This window comes from Pinus tabuliformis, chromosome 2_2, assembly GCF_031772625.1.
Source record: "Pinus tabuliformis cultivar Carrire ecotype Pingquan chromosome 2_2, CPIR1, whole genome shotgun sequence".
NCBI classification, from domain to species: Eukaryota; Viridiplantae; Streptophyta; class Pinopsida; order Pinales; family Pinaceae; genus Pinus; species Pinus tabuliformis.
The window spans coordinates 15,419,915-15,437,897 of NC_142300.1; the positions used below are offsets into that span (position 1 = coordinate 15,419,915).

Here is a 17,983-nt window from a genome sequence, read left to right on the forward strand (position 1 = left end):
TATGATATGAACACGAAAATATATGAATTTGAAAGTATCTCCCCCCCAACTGATGGTATTGGCAATTTTATGAAATGAGGAAGAGAAATGTTTTTCCAACAATTATCATTCTAGCTTTTTATGGAATTCTATGGTCAAAAGTTAGAAAATGGCTTACCTTAACTTACCCTTTGAAATGGATGAGTTGTATGTGTGGTGGCTACAAAATTCTGATCATATTCTTCTTCATGTGACTAAACAAAAAGTGTCATGGATAAAAGAGTCAAGATGACTTTTTATTGCTTCTACTAGAACTTGCTGAATCTACTGCTGAATAATGCTGATCTGTTTTATATCTTCTTCAAAAATGCTGAAAATAATAGTCTTCATGTCTTCAAAACTCATTGGCACAATTCCTACTATGTGAAGAGATGTTCTGATGTCGAACATAGCAGGAAATTTTTGACTTAGTAGCCATTAATGGATTCCACTAGTCAACATGAGACCTCTCGCCATTGATGACAATGAGAGTCAAGATGCCCAAACACATCTTGCTAGGTACGAATGAATTTTCCGATGTCGAGTCACCTAGAAGATCCGATGAACAAGGGACATTAATGTATTCCCATTGTTCATCGGCATGAGGACTTGCCATTAAGGCATGCAAGCCTCAAGGTGTTTTTGCAAGGAATTTAGACTCAAAGGACTATGGACTCAATAATTTGCATTGAAGCAGGGCTTATTTGCGAAATGAAAATGATAGGAAAGGGAATATGAAAATGGAAGATGGCAATGGAAAGTAGAAATGGCAATGGGCAATAAGCATGTGACTGAGCCTCTTGCTTTTATTTGTGGGTTATGAGTGGACAAAAAGTAATGGAAAGTGTATGTGAATGTAAATGGAAAATATGAAGGGAAATGAGGTGAATGGTTTATTATGAAGTATGGATGTAATGGAGACAATAGTATCTGAAAGTTTTTCAAGTGTTTGGATCTGATTTTTCATTAGCATGTTTCCTCTTTGTTGTTGATCATCCTCTTATGAAACAAATTGGTCTCTTAAGAGAGACACTATTCACTTGTAGTTATTTGTCCTTCCTCCTGGAACCTGCAAAAAAACTAATACTTCTTCTGCAATGGAATGTAAGATTATCAAAGGAGAGAGGTGATCAATCTCTCTAGTTATGATATTTACGCACAAAACTAAGAATTCGTATTAATGAAACAAGTTCACAAAGGAAAACCAAAAGAATTTATACCTGCTTTAGAATTAGTGCCTCAAGTTAACTGTTGTATCTTTTCAGCAATTTATTTCAATATTTGTTGTTTCAAACACTAATGATGGATTTCTCATTGTGTAGATCTCGTCGATATCTTTCCAACGACACTTTGAATCATCAAAACCTAATTTCGTATGAGAAAGTTAGGTTGATTTGAACAGTGAGGTTTTTCAGTTGCAAATTGATGTTTAGCTGCGAAATGGTTTTAGCTACGAAATGACTTTATCTACAAAATGTACATAGTTTCTGTAGCTAAAAATTTTGAACAAAACGTTAGCTATTCATTTTTCCTCATCAGTCCAAAATTAATCAATACCTTCAAAAAAGTGAGCAAATAACTTACTTATTTCATTGATTCATTTTTTTTTTTTTTTTAAACAAGCCTGGAAAATCATAGACATTTTAAAAAGAGTTCTTTGCAAGTGTTTTTTTTTTTTTTTTACAGAAATATGTATTGAATTACTGCAGCAATTCAGCTGGAAATTACCCAGTGAGATGAAAAATGTAACAATGAAAGCAACAAATAATCGTGGACATCAGACATGGGCACAAGAAAAGATAATAAAACAGTTCATAATCATCATTAAATGCCAGAGGAATTTTCAGGCATCCTCCACTTTCATTAGCAAAGTCTGAATGCCAAATATAACAAAAAGAATTCCGCCAGAAATTGCAACCATTCTTTCAGATATTTGAGCTGCCAAAGACTTCCCTCCAAACACAACAACAGTGGTACAGAGAGTGTGCCCTATAATGCCCCTGAGAACTACACCAACTGGATTTTCATCTGCCGCCAGTCCTATTGTAACAAGCTGGCTCTTATCACCCCACTCTCCAAAAAATGTCAGCGACAATGCCTCTAGGAGAATTGGTGAAAAATACTTCATAAGGAAAGGTCTCTTTTTTTTTTTTTTATCTCATCCACCTTAGATTTTAAAGTTGCCTTAGTTGAAATTCCATTTTCTTTCCAATCAGCAGACAACTTAGCTTCCACCTCAGCCAACTCTTCTGATTCTCCATCCTCTGTGATTCCTTCCCATAATGACCACAAACCAAATGCGAAGAACAAGACTATTGTAACAAGATGAGTCCATTTTTGAGATAAAATATTTGGTGCAGCCTAGCCGAAAAATACAGAGATCACAATTATAATATATAGAGCTGCAAGAGATTCAACCAAATAGACCACGACATCCACCTTGGCATAACGAAGTATGAGTTAAAAACGGAAGGCATTAAGTAGTGAGGCATGGCGGGAGACGTGGTGGAGTGGCATAATGAAGTATGAGTTAAAAACGGAAGGAATTAAGTCGCGAGACGAGGTGGAGTAAGGTTAAATGATAGCACATAATTGATTCCAAATCAGAACTCCTTTGCCGAATTAAATCATAGTCTGTTCATTAATTCAATTTCCGTTTTTCTCTTTTGCAACATGCAAAAATGGGCTTCAAAGAACCAAGAAATTCTCCCAAACCACTGCGAAATTTCTTAAAACGATTTCTGGGTTATCTAACTGACCCCATCCACGAAGAAACCCATGTTTTAATTTTTCCTAATTTGTCTTCGTTTGGTCGGATCGTGTAGTTAAAGTTTTGACCTTCTTTTTTTTTTACTGTTCTGTGTTTCCCTAAATTGCTACATTTGGCTGTAAAATTTCGAATCAGAGGTCGGACAATACACCTTTGTTTGCCAGTGGTAGTATGCAGAATGTTGATCCTCATTGGAGATCCATGTGGGAGACAAGAAATTTCCAATCCCAACCACAGGAAAGGCACCATTAAATCACTAATGAAGAGCGCACTATTTGAAGAGTCACGAAGCCATTGCATAGAGAAGAGTGGGGAATCGCTGAACAAAGCCACGACCGAAAGAATATGCATGGGGTTTGTAATATTGAATTGAAGTCATTGGATCGGGAGCAGTTGACATGCTGAAGCCATGGTAATCATGTTGCAAGGTCATGTGGTCATTTGCAGCGATGCATTGGGTTGAATTATTGGCAGCATGAGGGATCCATACAAAGTGGATGTGAAACTATTATGGAGTGTATTACAGGGTGAAGATATCATCAATAAATACCACATGAGTCATGCCATTGAGTTGCAGAGGGCAGAAGGGGCATAGTAGATCCACACGGTCATGGAACATCTGAGACAAGGGTTGAGAGGTAAATGTATTGAAAACAGGACTTTGATTGAGGTCTTAAGCTGGTTTTGTTTTTTTCGATCTGGGCTGGGTGACTAGGATAGGATCCATGTCGGGACAATTCCAGAGATGCCCATGTGGTCGGTTTCTTCATTGGATGCTTGTAACCTGCTAAACCTTGGAAATAGCTGCGGAATTCATAGTTAGCTGCAGAATAGGGCTACATTCTGCAGCTAATTTGCAAAATCTTGTTAAACGGGACACAATGCTTTTGAGGGTAGCTTCAAACCATAATTAGTCAATCTTGGACAACTGAACCTCTCAAAGCAGTTGGATTTTTATTGTTCTTTTTTATTGAATCAAATGAAATGATGATTTTTTTTTCTCTCTCTTTTTTTAACATAAAAATTCTTTTTTTCTAATCCTCCAAATCACACAAAGTGCAGGAAGAGAGCATACTCGAGAAATTATTATTATTTTTTAGATGTAAGAAATAAGGTCTTCTAATTTACACTTCCCCTGCAACGTCACCAAAATGTCTAGTCAATTTAGTGTCCTAAATTGCTCTACATAAATTATCAATATGGGTATCGTAAACTGATGAAGTGTGGTGCACTATATGTGCTTAGTTAACCTTTTTCTTATTTCGTTGTTTTATAGTTTATGTTTTTTTTGGGATTTTGTTTCTCATGCTTAAGGAAATTAATCTAAGAAAGAAAAAGTTATGTTTCTAGGTGAAAATCTCTAAATGTTAATGGTCAACTAAATCTAATGACTTTCAATGTTAGAATCTAATTTCTCAAAAAAAGAAACAAATCAAAGCTTTGAACAGTTAGACTAGTCTAAGCCGACAAAATGTCTATGAAATGAAAGCAAAAATGATAACAACTAAATGAAGTGTTTTATCACTTGTTACACAATTTTGGGAGAACTACCTCCTTGTGATAGCATTTGGAGGGATCCAATACTTCATTATTCTAAGAAAAAGTAAACATAAAAATGCAGAGAAAGAATTATTCATAAATGAAATACTTCACCACTTAGTGAACCAAGGGCTTTCGGAAATATTCACTTACAACATGAGTTACTAAATTGATAAGAAAATAGCATTAAGCTATCTAACTCTAAACTAATGAACAAGAAGAAATTTCATTCATAAATACAACATTTCGCCAATTAGTTTGAGGATAAACCATCAATGAAAGGCTCTAGAAATATTTGTTTATATCATGAGTGACTACACTAAGAAGGAGAAGGCATTGAACAACAAGAAATCTCATTCATAAACTCAACATTTCGCCAATTAGTTTGAGGATAAACTATCAATGAAAGGCTCTAGAAATATTTGTTTATATCATAAGTGACTACACTAAGAAGGAAAAGGCATTGAACAACAAGAAATCTCATTCATAAACTCAACATTTCGCCAATTAGTTTGAGGATAAACCATCAAAAAAAGGCTCTAAAAATATTTGTTTATATCATGAGTGACTACACTAAGAAGGAAAAGGCATTGAACAACAAGAAATCTCATTCATAAACTCAACATTTCGCCAATTAGTTTGAGGATAAACCATCAATGAAAGGCTCTGGAAATATCCATTTATGTAATGAATGACTAATCTAATAAGCAAATGCAAAAACATGTAAAGAAAAACTAATCTACTGTGTGCTCTAATGCTCCAATCACCAATTGGGAAATACTTCCTTGGTTATTTTGCTAAGCATAGATTACACAGTTAGATAAATCTACAATCAACCGGTTGAACACACTTGCATGAATTAAACTTGCATGAATGGAAAATCTAAACTATTAAACTTGAAAAAAACAAAATGCCATACTTGAATGAAATCAAAGCAAAATTACAAAACAAGATCTACTCTACCTTACATTCTAATATGCTCCATGACATCTACTTCACATCTCCTTCAATGTTGAGAACATCAAAGCTTTATTCAAATTCCTTAAAATACAAAGTACAACAAAGCTCTCCAAAGCTTTTCAAAGCTACCAAAAAGAACCAAGACTAAAAAGCTCAAAGGCCAAAAAGCTACAAAATGAAGGAGAAAGATCTCCGATTTATACAAAAATATGAGAAGTCATCTCATTAATGAGAGTCCATGAATCTCTCCCTATACTTCTAGAGTTCTAATCAAAATAGGAAATGATAAGACACATGTCATCTTAGAGTTTCAATACAAATAGGAAATGTGACACATATCCTCATGATCCCATGATCATTTCCACTCAAATTCGAATTTGGCCTTAGGGTGCCACATAAAGGTCTTCTATAAGTCTCCTTTTGACCTACACATGTCAACAATCTCAACCCACTTGTTAGGTATAAGCATATGCACATTATTTTCTAATTTTTAACCAGAAATTCACTTAAAAATGCTAAGAATTAATAAAGTTTGGAAAAACATAAATGTGACCCAATGATAATGAAAGTGAGATGAATGTAGTGACATGGTAGTGAAATGGAAGTGATATAATGGACATAATAGTGAAAGTGTAATGGAAATGAATGACAATTTCAAGACCCAACAGGTTCTGTGCATACCCACCTTGATTATCAATATGTGCAAGGAATGATATGATTTTAAGGAGGAATTGAGTCCATGGAAAAAGAGGAATTACATAGAAAAATTTATGCCTTTTTCTTAAAAAAAAACACAGTTTTTCTTTGTTTTCCTGTTTTCTACAAAATTCTTGTCTCTATCATTTGGTGTTCAAAAGGGGTATAAGAAAAATGACAAGGGGATTCATGAGGAAGGAGCCCACAAATTCAACCAGTCTCCATGAACATCCTCAGGTAATAGCCATATTCACCAGAGCAAATTGGATGCCATTTTTTGAGAAATTCTGAGGGTTTGATGAAGAAGTCATGAATTTTCCCTTTCTTTAGTCCCTCACTCAAGGACCCATGCCACTGTTACTTTTAGAGGTCTCTCCATGGAAATTACCCCTCAATAGGGTTACCACCCTTCCTCTTGGATTACCTTGGAGCAAAGATGAAAAGCCAATTGGACAGTTTGCCAAGAAAAACTTCTTCCAAAACAATGAACATCTTGTAGAAGACAAAAATGGCATTAGAAGGACAAGCATACCCTACCCTTGGGATGAGGTCAGTTACCAAATCATCAAATATATTTCCTATGAAGGGAGGTATAGCATAGTCTATGGCTACCATTTTAGACTTCTCCATGAGCTGAGATATGGCATGGACACTCCAACACCCCAGAAACTCAGCATCCCCTATTTTCTCCTGCAGTCCCTCATAGACTCCAACATTAAGTTGAAGGCATGAGGTCCAGATCAGCTAGCTCACCATGGGTTAATTAAAATGTTAGTGGAAGAAGCCCTCCATACCTTCACAATCCCCATAGCATGGGATATTTTCCGAAACATGACAGTAGAAGATGACATAAAGGCCTTCACATATAATATCAGTCCTTCTGATAGTGGAGAGGAGGAGCAGCAAGGGGGAGAAGGGGAAGAAACTGAGGAACAAGAAGGGGAGAAGGAAGAAACCAAAACAGAACAGGAATAAACAAAACCAACAGAGGCAGAGAAAAAGACAAAAGGAGGAGAAAAGGGGTAGAAAAGACCGAGGTGTCTCCTGAGACCCTAGAAAGAGAGGCAGCCACTGCTCTAACTGCCCTCAGCACCCCAATTAAACCAAAACAAAAGAGGAAGAGGCAGACCTCAATGTATTTCAGGGCTAGGAAGAGCACAAGGATCAAACAAGGGAAACCCCAACCTTCTTCTAAAGTGCCCATTGTTATTGAAGATTCACCCTCTGCCCAAGGGAAGGAATCCCCTTCCAAGGCACCTATCACTTATGAAAGGGGGACTCCTAGATCTCCCACATGGAAGGAAAAAGTAGAACTACAAGACTCAAAAACAGTCTTATAGGAGGCACAGACTGTTCTACAGGAGACCAAAAAACTTGAAAAAAGACTAAAAGGACAGTCACAGGGGAAGAAGGAAGCAACAAAGGCTCAAAAACCTGACCCCCAGCCTAGTTTGGGCTCTTACTACAATCTTCTTGAGGGGGGGAGAATCATTCCACAAAAATTTGCAATCCCACTTTTCTTTGAGTTGGAGGAAGAAAGAATAAGAAGCCATAGGTGGATGCAAATCGCCAAATCCAAGGGAGTTGAGGATATTGGCCATATGGAGAATCAACTCGGAGAAATGGGCAGAGAACTAAGTGCTGACAGACATAGAGAAGCAATCAAAAGAACTCACATTCAAACAGAAAATGAATTTCTAAAAAGACAGTTGCAAGAAAAAGAGACACAATTGGCATGCATGGCTAGCTGGTCCATGGACGCACTAAAATGCAGAACACCAACAAAATCATATGGATTATACCTCAAGGACCAATGGCTGCAGTTTCAGATAAAGACTTTGGCATAGAGAGGCACAATGCCTTTCCAATATTACAGACAATTTATGGACCTATGTGACCAAATTTCATCAGAAGACAAGGAAAAAATAGCAGAATTCTATTTGCATAACATGGCCCTCACAAACATGAATGTGTGGGACCCCAATGCTAGGCTAGGGGACCTACAACTAATGGCCATGGCATCATGGATGAATCATGAGGAGTTAAGGGCAGCATAAATAAGAAATTTGATGATAAAGGAGCAAAATGAGCCCTTAATGATCAGAGCTGAGCCATCAGATCCCATGGCTCTCATCAGCACACACCAACTTCTTGCAAATAATCCCCAAATTGCCCCTAAGTATATCAATGATCAGGCTCAAGCCATTGCACATTTTGAGGATATGGAAAGATTACTTGGGGATGACTGTATTCATGCTTGTATGAGGAGATGGAACACCCTACCACATAGTTTGCAGATCAGGGAGTATCACTCCCCAACAAGGATGAAATAAGCATTAAGGAGAGTGCCACTATACAAGAACGCTATGGAGAATTTGAAGGTCAATTGGGTTGGCCTCAAATTGAGTCCCCCACTATTGCTAGGCATGCTAGAAGGTAGAAAAGAGGAAGAAGAGCAACAGTAGTGGGAAGAGGTGGAAAAAAAGTCAGGATTCCATGACAGAGAAGAGGAGCTCACATCAGAAGCATGGGATGTCAGGGAGGCCATCAGGGCCATGAAAAATGAGGAGATGGACTAAGTTGCTTAGAGGATGAACAACACCTTAAGTGGGCGGTGATGATGAGCCCCATAAATGGTTAATTATATGGGCTCATTTTTCCTCCTAACATAGTTTAATCAACCATTCTCTTAGCTTATTTCATGTTTTTTGATTAAATTTATGCTTATGGAGTGAGTTGGGTTGGTTATGTTGCCATGGAGTCTAATATGTGTTTAATGCAGATTTTCGTTGAATTTTGAAGACAAAGTCAAAGATTTAATGGACAATTGGCAGCAATAATTCAAAGTGGACAAAGGAGAGGATTTATAGGAGGGTATCCCCCTCATTTATGACTCCCCACTTCGAATTCTCATTCATGCACCTCGGAGCACAAACAGCGAAATCAATGCACTAGGAGGCAGCCGAGCAAGTGGAGGATAACTTATGTTTATCTCAAGTGTTGGGAGCCAAGCCTCCCTAATTTTAAGGAAGTTGTTGGGAGCTTTAGTTGTATAAGTAGAAAGGCCTAGGGCCTCATTAGGAAGTTAGTCAAATTTTCAACTTTTTGTTGCAGCATTGCTTTGCTCAACTTCGAGCTTACTTTTGTTGACAGTTTCATGTAATCCTATTATTATTTTGATAATAAAGATGAGATCCTTTTTGAGCTAGCACTGAGTTACCTCAGAGGGTTGAAGCTCTTGGTTTAGGGCCCAATCCAAGCAGCCAAGCTCCTCTTGTTTGTATTTATATGCTTTATTTTAGTTTATGGATTAGTTGCTGTTAGATAAATTTCTTTCTTGGTTAAGAATAGGTTGCTTTTGGTAATTTAGAAGGTTGTTTCCATTTGAGTTTTCTATAGCAGGTTGAACAGTGATAGAAAGAAGATACAAAAAGGCCATCAACAGAGCCTTGGCCTCCTTTCCTCCCTTTGGGACCATGAACTGAGGCCAAGACCCTCTTGCTGCCACAAAAAACACAGATTTGCCTTCTCCATAGGATTTATAGTGTTGCAGTTTGTTAGAAGGTTAATGCTTTGCTTTAGATCTCTCTCACCATGCTCATTTCTATCTTGCAATAAGTTTCCTTCTATGATTTATTTCATTATAGCATTTTTTAGCATTTCTTTCCATAGCTCATAATCTAGATTAGCTTGATGTAAAATTCTATTTTTTGATGTACTTAGTTTCCTGCTTGCTTGATCTCCTTGTTTGATTTTCAGGTCCTTTTGCAAAAAATCTCTTCTCATAGCAAGTTAGCCTACCAGCCATCACATTCTCTCCCTGATCTATGCCCTATAGGTTGCCCAAATTTCACCTCAAATCTACCTTAGTTTTCTGCGTTTTTCCATAGGATTTCTTCCTCTCTCCCAACCATTTTTTCCTCTCCTAGCAATCCTTGGTGATCCCTAGGCACCTTAACACATCATCCCAACCTTCAGCTACCCTTTCCACCCACTCTCACACCTTCAAAACCTTCAAAACTGCTCTTGGCATCCTCCTGTAGACCTCTTGTAGACCCCTGCAGCCTCTTGTAGATTTTCCTGTAGGCTTCTTTTTGAAGTCTGATTGCGGGAAAAGCCTCCAGAAGGCCACTTGAGACTCCTAGGACCCATCCACACCATCTTACATCTTATCAAGTCCCAAAACTGCCCTCCATTGCCACCTAATCGCTGTCACATTCACAATCAAATAAATTACATGCATGACAATTTCATATAAAAATACATAAAAATTCAAAAAGATGTTTTTTTCTCATTTACTTCTAGAAATAGCTTGAGTAGATGTTGTTTACTTCCTGAGTAGGTAATGGAATTAATTTCATGTTTTTTCATCTCTCTTTCTACAAAAGTAGGATTAGTTGGTTAAGTAGGGTTTGCTAGGTTTACTTTACATTCCAGTATTCTTTTCCTTTCTGCAAGTAGAGTAGCCTCTGTAGAGTAAGCTTTCCTTTCTTTCATCACATATAGAGCTTTTTCTGGAATCCATAGAAGTTGGCTTGAGCTCCTAGTGATCTTGTGCCAACTGACCAAGTGACAGCCTGCAGTAAGAACTAGTACTTGTGCATATAACACCATTGCTTCCAAGTTTGTTACGAACTACCGGGTTGATAAAAGTAAAGTAGGAAGCACAGGAGTTGCACATTATCGCTGCAATACTGGTGCTCACCAACAATCTGCTTCTGAATTTTTTCACTAGATAACACATGCAACTTGCATGCTCTTCTCCACACTCACACACTCACAACATCACTAGACCATCAATCATCTCAACATGAGCTTCCTCCAATATGTAGATGGGCTCAAGTGTTCAACTCAATAATTACTCAAAACTATTGGGCATCACAAGTTTGTTAATATGCTTGATTAGATTCAGATTCAACTCATTGACTCAATCAACCACTAACTCCACTATCCTTATTGATATTTTTAAATTTAATAAGCTTATGGGGACCCCACGAAATTTTCCGACCATAAACCATATTTTTTTTTATCAAGGATGTCGCCACAACACAAAAATTAGCTCAACAATGTGAGGAATGTGGAGGATTTTTAGTGAAAAATCCATAGTCGCTCCATTAGCATTGTCATCCATGTGACTTTAACATATTGGGGATATAATCGTTCCCTTATGTAACAACCTTGGTTAAAAATTCATGTAAAAATATATAATACCACGGTGATGGGACACGTATTCCAAGTTGAATGTTGGGCAAGAGATCCTAGTGGGTGTTCATTCGATTTATTATGACTAAGGAAATTGGCAAAGGTAATAGATAAGGCTTTGGAAAGGCATGAAGCATTAATTGGCATTTTATTTATGAAAATAATGAAAATTAGAAGAAAAGGAACGTGAAAGGTCACACGTTGCATGTGAGGAAGAAAATGAAGGAAAATAATGGAAAATGAAGAAATATAGGTCTCATTGATAAAAAGGCTTCCGAGGATCTGTGGGTAGGCTTGGTCAGTGTAAGCTTATGTCAGTTCAGTTTTGGAGCTCTCTCTCTAATCTCTCCCTCATACTCTTGGACACTTAGAGTTTTCTTGGAGCACTCTTGGAGAGTGTGGCATATTTGGAGTTTCAGAGCAAGAAGGAAAAGGAAGAGCATGAAAGTGCAAGAGGACATTGGGATCAACAACTACAACGGGTTTTGCTTGCAAGTACTGAGTTGCATGTGTGTTTTCCTCACTAGTTTTGGCATGCATGACATATTCACGTGGTTTATTGGTTATGATCTGTCATTGGCATGGAGGATGGCCAGGAATGACAGTGGATTGCCTAGCCTTTCCATTTCCTGGATAGCCATGGAGATTGTGCATTGATTTCATTTTTTCATTTTTGGTTGGTTCTCATGTTTTTTAGCTTGGGTTGAGTTATTAGTCTTGGAAGCCCTAGTTGGACAAACACTTTAGAAACACTGTAACAACATGGGTTGAGTTACCTTGGTTGGACAAACACGCTGGAATCCCTTGGTGGGTTGAGTTACTAGTCCTGGAAGGCTTGGTTAGACAAACACTCTAGAAGCCCTAGAAGGCTTGGATAGAGACCAATCTGGTGATGTTTTTGTGATGTTCGACCGTGAGGTGGAATCATTGTTTGATGGGTTGAGGTGGAGGGCCTTTGGAATCCCTGGATGATTTTTTATTGATGTGTTCTATGAGATCCCAGATTAATGCTTGGAATATGGCATGGGGGTGAATGAATGAAGATAGATTTGGCTCAGCCATTCTATGTTCGAGTGGAATGTGGAAGTCCCATCCTGGGTTTGGATTCAAGTAAATGCATTAGTATTGTTATTTCCATGTTATCTTATTGTTTTGAAGGTGTCATTTAATTCTAGGCAGTGACCTGAGCTCTGGGCTTGAAAAAGTGGCTCAAATCTCAGGAGCGTTGGCATAGCACTGACAAAACGAGCCCCTAGACGCTACCTTGAAGGCCTCTGAGAGTGTCCAGAGGTCCCTAGATGCTGACATGCCCATAGCATGAGAGTGTGCAGAGGTCCAGTAGTCCAAAATGTCAATGGGACCCAGGGGCTGGTTGACAGAAAGGTTGGGTTGGTTCCTAAGGGTCCTAATGCCGATGTTGGATGTCTGTATGGTGTGTTTCCATTGGTTCCACTTCCTTAATGTGACTTAGGAGGTCGAATCATATCATAGTGGCCTCTTGTCTCATGTTTACCCCGGTTGACCGATTGCTTGGGTAGTTGTGGGAGGAGGGCATTACAGAGTGGTATCAGAGCATGCTTTGCCCCTCAGACTGGATGGGCGGTGTGTTGGTCACGCAGTCATGTCATTTGCACATGTGTTAATCATCCTTGTAGTATATGTGCTTGTTCATATGCATGGTGTTAGTCATGGTTGAAGTGATGTAGCCATGTGAAGGTTGATGGTGTTGTTGTGGGTTGTGTCGTCATGAGTGTATGATTGTATATTCATTTCTTATGCATGTTAGTGTCTGTATGTTGTTATGCATGCATTGTCATGGTTATGGTTATGCATGTATGGTAGGTCAGACATGCAATGTGAAGTCATTGTATCCAATTAGGTCATCATGATTATATTGGTATGTTATGATGCTAATGTGTTGGCTGAGATAGAGCAGGATATGCAGATCCTTAAAGTGAATTTGTAGCATTGGACCTCGAGGCAAGAGCACGTTGTCATACAAGTTTTTATGTTGGGCATGCATGTATGTAGGTTATGTGTATGCCTTTCAGTCTATTGATGTTATGATTACATACATGATAGATGCTAGTTGATTAGTGTAGTCATATGCACATGTGTCAAATAGTCATGAATGATAGTAACATGTGATTGAATGCATTTATAGTGTTGTTTTAGGTTATATAACTTGATGATTATGTTATATGTTGTTAATGAGTATGTTATAGGTTAACTTGTTGTTGTTATATGATAGTTAGCGTGATGATTAGGTTATATGTTGTTGATGAGCATGATATATTAATTTTTGTTGTTATATGTTAGTAACTTGATGATTAGGGTTATTACATTTAAGATCTTGATGTTATATGTATTGTGTTAACTTGGATTGGCCTATGTAGATGGTTCTGCTTATGATATTTAGGTATGAGCCGACATATTTGTGATATGGTGTTGTACTAATCTAGACTGACTTTGCCTATGTGATTGTTATGCATGAACAATAAATGCATATGAGCTTATGACGTGAACATGTTAGTTAGTCACTATTATGGATACCATGATATTATTTGTGCTTGAGCTGATGTATTGTAAATTTATATCATGCTAACTAGATTGATTGTGTAAACAAGATAGCCTCCCCTGAGATACATTAAGGTACGAGTTTGATTATGTCATATATTTGGTTCTTGATTGTTTAATTATGTCGTTTAGTTGATTAATTTAACATGGTATGTTTGCAAGTTGGTTGGATGTTTGATGAATTGCATAATATGAGTATGTGGTGAAATTATCTTGTTTTAAGATGATTGTACTAACATATATGTGTTGAGACAACTGATATGTACTTGGGTGTAAGTAGGTGACAGTTGTAGCATTATGCCTAATGACTATGAGTTGATTATGGATTATGACATGATTGTTAGTCTTGATAAAGGTTGATTTCAAATTGATAGATATGATTGTCTTGATGTTTGGAACATGTGGTTGACATGTGTTAGTAGTTGCAGGGTAACATGCTTGGTATTAGCGTGACAAGGTAAACAAGTAAAATAAAGGAATTTTTGGAAACCCTAATTTTAAACGAATGAGTGCTTTGCATACAAGAATTCTTCTTAACCTTAATCTTATCTCACATTATGTGGATATGTGCTAGATTCATGAGCATGTATTTGACAGGTATATTAGCTAGTCTGTATTTACAGGTGGATCTGTCAAGGGAATTGGAGTCCCTTGAGAGATGGCGTGGATGTGTTCATTTGTAGGCAACATTCTTCGCACAACAAGGTAAGGTAACCAATGTATTGTTATTTTTATTTATGCCTTGATAGTTATGTGTGTATGGAAGTATGATGCAGGGGATCACATGCAAGAGATTGCCATGAAATTTTGAAGAAGGCTCAGGTTGAGCTTTCCTTTGGAAGCACTGGGAACCATGGGGATTGAGTCATGGTGTTTGTTGAGAGTCTTGTGATTTGATTCTTTGTGCATTGTTTGTGCTTGATTTGTAGCTTTGTTTATGTCTAGTGTATGTCCATACCACTTTGTTGTGATGTCATATTGTTATTGGGTTTTCGTGGTTTTCTTCTTGGTTTCTTTTGGTTCTTTCCTTTTATGTTTTGAGAGTCTTGGGAATTGCTTGGGAAAAGAGGAAAGTTAGTGGATCTCGGGGAGAGTTGTGTGGTACCAAACAAGTGATGTAAGATGCAGATGAAGCTCAGTGCTTGAATAAGTGCAGTGGAAGGTAAGGTTGTCACAGTCGGTTGGATTGGTTGGGTCTATTGTGGTAAATGGACGGTGGCATTATAGACATGAGGAAGGTAACCAGAAAAGGTAAAGTAAATGGACCTGAGGTGTCAGATACCTTGGCTAAGTTGGGAATTGTGGTTCTTAATGTTGTGCATGTTATGCACAAATAAGGAAGTTCTCTTAACCTACACCTTATTTCATCTAGTAATTATGTTGTGATCATAACTATGTTGATGTTTATATATGTATACACATATGCATGTATGTATGTATGCATATAGTTGTCTAACAAGATCACGATTGTTTATGCTAATGTTTATGTGTATGTATGTATGTATCCATATATCTATGACACTATCTGACAGGCTCATCAGGGATCATTCTTGTGGAAGAATGATTGCTTATGCAAGTGAATGACATGAAGAGGTTCCTAGTCTTATGAGGAATCAATTGGGAAGAGTAGCCCTGAAAAATCTATGAGGTCAATATCATGTGGATATGAATTGATATGGTATGCTTGTATTATGCCTACATTTATGTTATGGATAGGCTATATCGAGGGATAGATCAATGAAATGAAAGTAGTGTGGTCTACGCCATGCTGAGACAAGCATGGATAAGGCACTGGAAATACGGTTGCTTGGGAGAGACAATGTGGTTTTGGGTGTGTTGTACTATTGTTGTGCATATGTTGTATATGTTGTGCATGTTGCATCTGTGATGTTGTGCGCATTTAGTGTGGTGTATATATAGTGTGTGTACATGTTGTTTATGCAATGTTATGTATAAGGTGGTACAGATAGTGTTGTGTGAATATTGCATATGTAGTGTTGGGTATAGATGGTGCCATGTACATGATGGATATGTGGTGTTGTGTACATATCGTATTGTGCACATGATGGATATGTAGTGTTGTGTGCATATGGTGTTGTGCGCATGTTGGATATGCAGTATTGTATATTGAGTGCTATGTACATATGGTGTTGTGTCCATGTTGTACAAGTGGTGCTATGTACATATGGTGTTGTGTGCTTGATTGTACAAGTGATGTTGTGAGCATGTGGTGTCGTGTACATGTTATACATATGGTGCCATATGCAGATGGTGTTGTGTACATGCCGTGCATATGGTGTTGTGTACATGTGGTGTGGTGTACATTTGGCATTATATACACATTGTACAAGTGGTATGGTGTATATGTGGTGTTGTGTACATCTTGTGTAGGTCGTGCCCTGTACATGTGATGTTGTGCACATATTGTGCAGGTGGTGTTGTGTACAAGTGGTACTGTGTACATGTTGTACACATGGTACTAGTGTACCTATGGTATTAGGTGCATGTCATACATATTGTGTTGTGTACATGTGGTACTATGTATGTGCATTGTGTAGTCATGGCATCGTGACATGTATATTCATTGTGTTGAACGTTGTGTATGTATATGTGTTGTGTTGTACATCGAATGTAAGTGAATGTATTGTGTGGTGGTGTACACTGGATGTAGGTATATGTATTGTGTTGCGTTGTATGCTAGGTGTAGGTGTATGTGTTGCATGTTAGGTGTGGGTGCATGTATTGCATGGTGTTGTATGCAATGTGTGGTTGTATGTGTGTGATGCACACTATTTGTATGTGCACATGGTTGACGAGAATGCACTAAGTGTTTGTTGGATGTGGAAAATGATCTGGAGTGCGTATGAAATAAGGACAAAGGTAGAAGCTAAGGATTTATTATTGGATAAGTATCATTATTTTATTTCATATTTATTATGCATGTGATTTATGATTCTGGTTTATGATGATTACATGTGATCTATGATTCTGGTTTATGATGGTTACATGTGATTTATGATTTTGATCTATGATGGTTGTGTTTTGAGCTAACCTGATGTGATATGTTTATACATGATGATTTGATCAAAGATTCTAGTTTGACTTGTTGTGAAAGGAAGCGAACAGAATTGCAAGTGTACCTTGTTGACGAGCCACCAATGAGGTATGATGTGAATTTATTTCAATTTATTTTGGATCTAATGGTAATTATGTGCTTGGTATAGTAATGCATGAACATCCCCTTTAGGTGGTTGAAATTGATTGCAAGAATTAGCAACAAAAACAAAATGAATTGGAAAATGCAGAAGTATGTTGGTAAAGCACTTCAGGAGCAGGGCCATTGTGGGACACGGGTACCCAATAGTGTCCACTGATTGCCATGAGCATGCTATGACCGGTATGATGGTTTTATGCAGGGATATGCCTTGTTTTTTTATCTTCTGATGTGAGGAAGCCTTGCCAAGGGATGGATCTCCTGGGATGGGGGTGCTAGTGGAACTTGTAAGGTGTGTGACTACATGGAAGGGAATGGACGGATTGTCTGAGGGACTGTGTAGCAGAGAAGTGAAGGCCAAGGAATGGATTCGTTTTGGTCATTAGCATTAGCAGATGGAATCAAATGCACATTGGGAGTGTGCCTTGAAACAATGAGCTAATAACTATTCACTAATATGACAAGTGGCATGGGATTATAGTGCTAGACATTGGATGAAACTTTGAATTTGATAGTGGATTCTAGACTTCTTGGGAAGGAGGTGAATCTTGGTATTACTTTGAGGGTGGAGGTGTGAGACTCTGGATTCGCTTGTTGCAGATGTAGGCATCATATCTTTTTATTTGCTCGTTGAGCAAATGTGCATATGTGTATATGTGTGTATTATTGTAAATATTGTATCAAGCTGGATTTATAAAGCTCCATAGACAGTATGATTATTTTTTGGGTGAAGCAAATGTGTATGTGTATATGTGTGTATTATTGTAAATAACATAATGAGTTGTGTTATAAAGCTCCAGTAAACTGTATGTTTGTCATGTTTTATGAGATGCTCATTGTAAATACTGCAATGAGCTGTGTTATAAAGCTCCATGGGTAGTATGTTTTGTTTTTAAAAGTATTATTGGTTATAGGTGTCATTGAACACCGAGGATGGTATTCCCCCAAGGGGAGGTTCTATAACAACCCTAGTTAAAAATTCATGTAAAAATATATAAGGCCACGGT

General features: G+C 37.7%; 1 pseudogene; it reads right to left on the reverse strand.

The window, feature by feature from the left end:
* Positions 1-1,861: 1,861 nt before the first annotated feature.
* The window catches only part of LOC149191311 (GDT1-like protein 5 pseudogene), a 69,957-nt pseudogene continuing 53,835 nt past the window's right edge, over positions 1,862-17,983 (reverse strand).